At 53.6% G+C, this 6000-nt stretch overlaps 1 long non-coding RNA gene across 1 annotated transcript in view; it reads left to right on the top strand.

The window, feature by feature from the left end:
• The first annotated feature begins 2629 nt into the window (after positions 1 to 2629).
• LOC142282334 (uncharacterized) overlaps positions 2630 to 6000 on the top strand; it is a 98259-nt gene continuing 94888 nt past the window's right edge. Inside the window, exon 1 of the long non-coding RNA XR_012744261.1 lies at positions 2630 to 3228. This is a non-coding gene — a long non-coding RNA (uncharacterized LOC142282334). The remainder of the gene's footprint in view (positions 3229 to 6000) is intronic.

The following is a 6000-nucleotide window of genomic DNA, read 5'->3' as shown; positions in this document are numbered from 1 at the left end:
CAGTATGCAACATGTTTTGTCTCCAGCAAAAAAAAACAGACCACGCCGGTGCTGTCCGGCATGTTGTATAATGGAAGCGTATGGGCGCAAGATCTGTCATCATCCGGCATATGACGGAATCCAACGACGGATGCTGTTTTTTGAACTGTGCGTGCTCAGTATCATGTCAAAAAACAGAAGGAACACAAGGAAAAAACTGATGCAACGGATCCATTTTTTCACCGGATTCGTCGCTTCACTTTTTTCGCTGGATTGTGCCTGACGGCAAAAAACGGATGTGTGAAAGCAGCCTTACCAGTACCGAGCACCCAAGCATGGTAGTGCTCACTCATCACTAGTTACGAGTACGGAGCACCCAAGCATGGTAGTGCCCGCTCATCACTAGTTACGAGTACGGAGCACCCAAGCATGGTAGTGCTCACTCATCACTAGTTACGAGTACGGAGCACCCGAGCATGGTAGTGCTCACTCATCACTAGTTACGAGTACGGAGTACCCGAGCATGGTAGTGCCCACTCATCACTAGTTACGAGTACGGAGCACCCGAGCATGGTAGTGCCCACTCATCACTAGTTACGAGTACGGAGCACCCGAGCATGGTAGTGCTCACTCATCTCTAGTTACGAGTACGGAGCACCCGAGCATGGTAGTGCCCACTCATCACTAGTTACGAGTACTGAGCACCCAAGCATGGTAGTGCTCACTCCTCACTAGTTACGAGTACGGAGCACCCGAGCATGGTAGTGCTCACTCATCACTAGTTACGAGTACGGAGCACCCGAGCATGGTAGTGCCCACTCATCACTAGTTATGAGTACTGAGCACCCAAGCATGGTAGTGCTTACTCATCACTAGTTACGAGTACTGAGCACCTGAGCATGGTAGTGCCCGCTCATCACTAGTTACGAGTACTGAGCACCTGAGCATGGTAGTGCCCACTCATCACTAGTTACGAGTACTGGGCACCTGAGCATGGTAGTGCCCGCTCATCACTAGTTACCAGTATTGAGCACCCGAGCATGGTAGTGCCCACTCATCACTAGTTACGAGTACTGGGCACCTGAGCATGGTAGTGCCCGCTCATCACTAGTTACGAGTGCCGAGCACCTGAGCATGGTAGTGCTTACTCATCACTAGTTACCAGTATTGAGCACCCGAGCATGGTAGTGCCCGCTCATCACTAGTTACGAGTACTGAGCACCCAAGCATGGTATTGCTCACTCATCACTAGTTACGAGTACTGAGCACCTGAGCATGGTAGTGCCCGCTCATCACAAGTTACGAGTACCAAGCAACCGAGCATGGTAGTGCTCACTCATTACGAGTACCAAGCACCCGAGCATGGTAGTGCTCGCTCATCACTAGCTATGAGTACTAAGCACCCGAGCATGGTAGTGCCCTCTCATCACTAGTTACGAGTACTGAGCACCTGAGCATGGTAGTGCCCGCTCATCATTAGTTACGAGTACTGAGCACCCGAGCATGGTAGTGCCCGCTCATCATTAGTTATGAGTACCGAGCACCCCAACATGGTAGTGCTCACTCATTACTAGTTACGAGTACCAAGCACCCGAGCATGGTAGTGCTCGCTCATCACTAGTTACGAGTACTGAGCACCCGAGCATGGTAGTGCCCGCTCATCACTAGTTATGAGTACTGAGCACCCGAGCATGGTAGTGCCCGCTCATCACTAGTTATGAGTACTGAGCACCCGAGCATGGTAGTGCCCTCTCATCACTAGTTACGAGTACTGAGCACCTGAGCATGGTAGTGCCCGCTCATCATTAGTTACGAGTACTGAGCACCCGAGCATGGTAGTGCCCGCTCATCATTAGTTATGAGTACCGAGCACCCCAACATGGTAGTGCTCACTCATTACTAGTTACGAGTACCAAGCACCCGAGCATGGTAGTGCTCGCTCATCACTAGTTACGAGTACTGAGCACCCGAGCATGGTAGTGCCCGCTCATCACTAGTTATGAGTACTGAGCACCCGAGCATGGTAGTGCCCGCTCATCACTAGTTATGAGTACTGAGCACCCGAGCATGGTAGTGCCTGCTCATCACTAGTTACTAGTACTGAGCACCCGAGCATGGTAGTGCCCGCTCATCACTAGTTACTAGTACTGAGCACCCGAGCATGGTAGTGCCTGCTCATCACTAGTTACTAGTACTGAGCACCCGAGCATGGTAGTGCTCGCTCATCACTAGTTACTAGTACTGAGCACCCGAGCATGGTAGTGCCCGCTCATCACTAGTTATGAGTACTGAGCACCCGAGCATGGTAGTGCCCGCTCATCACTAGTTATGAGTACTGAGCACCCGAGCATGGTAGTGCCTGCTCATCACTAGTTACTAGTACTGAGCACCCGAGCATGGTAGTGCCCGCTCATCACTAGTTACGAGAATATGGCACCCTCCGGTTATGTAGCCACAGTAATATCTGGTTGGTGCAGTAAGGGGTTTCCACATTGGAAGTACTCACATACACTTTCACCCCAGGCCTGTAGGGGGAGCTCTAGGTAACTGATGTCAGGCATACTGGCTGATGTCATTTGAAGTCTCCTAGAAATGTAAATGCTGGGGGCAGAGAGAGGCAGTTGAAACCGGTCGGGTCCAGTGCAGGACTGACAGGAAGCCACCTGAAAACGGTGCTGTGTTGGGCCAGTACCAGGGGAAAAGCCCAGCAGTGTGAGGGATCCTGAGTGAGGGTCGGAGGCGAGACAGAGAAGGGGTGAAGGAACCAGTTCTGTTCACCCCAGAAGAAGCAACCCGGACACCGGAGTCCGAGTCTGCGCGGGTTTAGTCAGGCCCAGTAGAAAAGTCCGGAAGGTGAGGGGGACTTCAGCCTCCCAGCACAGAAACACTTGTAGCACCGCCATCAACAGAGCCAGGGACCGCAGCAGAGTTAGTGGTGGCCAGCAGAACGGTCCATTACGCCTGCTATACAAGTGACAGACACAGGAGAGGTGAGGGCCAGGACATATTACACACGCAGCAATAAGGAGGCCTCACAACTCACCGATGTGGAAATCCCAACTGCCACCCGACCCCCCGGACTGTGCCCGGAGATAACCCTGCTAACATCAGTAACGGTACAGAAAGCAAGACCCGCTGTGTGTCAGTTATTGCTATGCACGGTCCTGCTCTCACTACAGACTGTGTTTGCCTGAACATGGGGAGCCACATCTCAGCGGCCTTGAAGAGACCGATATCGGGACTTGTGTGGTAAGCTGCCTCCCTGTGTGTACAATCTTGTCCTTTTTCAAAGGCCTCGGGGACATCGCTCCACCTACGGCAGGGGTGGGGAACCTTTTTTCTGCCGGGGGCCATTTGGAAATTTCTGCCAACCTTCGGGGGCCGCACAAAATTATCAGTGTGAAAATGAACCGGCTATATTTGGTCAAACAGTTAACTCACCCCTATTGTGGTGGCCGGAGCGGCTTCTCTTTTGTGCGGCTGTGATGTTTTGATGTTCGGTGATACTTGTGTTGCTTCTCTCTTTTCCAGGTTTGTCACGGTCTGGAGCGCAGGCAACTCTTTGTGATAATAAGATTAGTAGACTATATACATCACACAACAGACACAGGGACTGGTGTTTATAAATCACAGGAGACACATACATGACTGAAGGGGCTGTTGACATATACATCACATAAGAGACGCTGGGACTGCTGTATATACATCACATTGGAGACTCTGGGACTGCTGTATATACATCACATTGGAGACTCTGGGACTGCTGTATATACATCACATTGGAGACGCTGGGACTGCTGTATATACATCACATAGGAGACGCTGGGACTGCTGTATATACATCACATAGGAGACGCTGGGACTGCTGTATATACATCACATTGGAGACGCTGGGACAGCTGTATAGACATCACATAGGAGACGCTGGGACTGCTGTATATACATCACATAAGAGACGCTGGGACTGCTGTATATACATCACATTGGAGACGCTGGGACTGCTGTATATACATCACATAGGAGACGCTGGGACTGCTGTATATACATCACATTGGAGACTCTGGGACTGCTGTATATACTGTACATCACAGGAGACAACTACATCACTGGAGACTCTGTGGGCACATACATCACACGAAGGGCTGGGGACATGTATATGCCCCCAGCCCCTTCCTGTGATGTATATGCTTTCAGCCTCTCCTTTGATGTATATGTGCCCAGCCCCTCCTGTGAAGTATATGCGCCCAGCCCCTCCCATGATATCTATGTGCCCAGCCCCTCCTGTGATGTATATTCCCCAGCCCTTTCTGTGATGTATATGCCCCCAGCCTCTCCTGTGATATGTATGTCCCCAACATTTCCAGTGTGATGTATATGCCCCCAGCGTCTCCACTGTGATGTATATGCTCCATCCCCTCTTGTGATGTGTATATGCTCCTAGCATCTCCAATGTGATGTATTTATCACAGGAGGGGTTGGGGCATACAAATCACAGGAGATGCTGGGGCATATCCATGACGGGGGGGTCTGGGAGCATATACATGACAAGAGGGGCTGGGGAATAGACATTTCTGTTCACTGGGAGGCATAAGCATTGCTGTGGGGGCACAGATGGCACTGGGGGGGCACAGACATCACTAAAGCAACACAGCACTAGGGGGGCATGGGCATCACTAGGAGGGCACAGGCATCACTAGGGGGCCACAAGCATCACTAGGGTGCCACAAGCATCACTAGGGGGGGCACAGGCATCACTAATGGGGGGCACACAGACCTCACTGGGAGGGGGGCACACAGACCTCACTGGGAGGGGGGGCACACAGACCTCACTGGGAGGGGGGGCACACAGACCTCACTGAGGGGGGGGCACACAGACCTCACTGAGGGGGGGCACACAGACCTCACTGAGGGGGGGGCACACAGACCTCACTGAGGGGGGGGCACACAGACCTCACTGAGGGGGGACACACAGACCTCACTGAGGGGGGGGGGCACACAGACCTCACTGAGGGGGGGGCACACAGACTTCACTGAGGGGGGGGGCACACAGACCTCACTGAGGGGGGGCACACAGACCTCACTGAGGGGGGGGCACACAGACTTCACTGAGGGGGGGGGCACACAGACCTCACTCAGGGGGAGGGCACACAGACCTCACTGAGGGGGGGGCACACAGACATCACTGAGGGGGGACACACAGACCTCACTGAGGGGGGGAGCACACAGACATCACTGAGGGGGGACACACAGACATCACTGAGGGGGGACACACAGACATCACTGAGGGGGGACACACAGACATCACTGAGGGGGGGCACACAGACATCACTGAGGGGGGCACAGACATCACTAGGAGGAGACTGGGGAGGCTGCACACAGCACTTGGAACTGCACACAGCAGTGGAGGGGGTATGCTGCACCGGAGAAGGGGCGGGGAGCGGGCGGCACACAGCACCGTGAAGTGGGAGGCACACAGCGCCATGCAGCAGGCAGCACACAGCGCCGTGCAGCGGGCGGCACACAAGCGCTGGAGATTGGGCAGCACAATGCTGGAGGCAGTGAAGGTGATGTGGGACGGAATCGCAAAGCGATAAACCCGCCCACAAAGTAAGTCCTGAGCACGCTGGCACCTGCCACCGAGAGCGCTCATTGTTCTGCGCAAGCAGTGCATGTGGAGACTTAAAGGGCCGGCAACCGGTAATACCGCGGCGGCGGCCGTAGCACTGCCGCCCCCGGAAATCTGTCCGCGGGCCGCAGAAAAGGTCATGGCGGCCCGCATGCGAGGTTCCCCATCCCTGACCTACGGGGAGCGTTACAAACAAGCTGCTTCATCATCACCCCCGAGGTCTGCAAGCAGCGGTAACATTACCGAGAACCGTAGGTGGCGTCACAAGACACTTTTATTTTATTTATTTTTTCTATTGTTTTTATCAGACTTCTTTTAACTGCCACCAGGGCCACAGGACCGGGCATACCCAGCTGTGACAATCCCCCGAGAACTAAAAGCCCGGGACCGGGTAC

The sequence above is a fragment of the Anomaloglossus baeobatrachus genome, chromosome 2 (genome assembly GCF_048569485.1).
Source record: "Anomaloglossus baeobatrachus isolate aAnoBae1 chromosome 2, aAnoBae1.hap1, whole genome shotgun sequence".
Taxonomy (NCBI): domain Eukaryota; kingdom Metazoa; phylum Chordata; class Amphibia; order Anura; family Aromobatidae; genus Anomaloglossus; species Anomaloglossus baeobatrachus.
The sequence above is the reverse complement of the archived record's forward strand: the minus strand, read 5'-3'. Positions and strand labels throughout refer to the sequence as shown.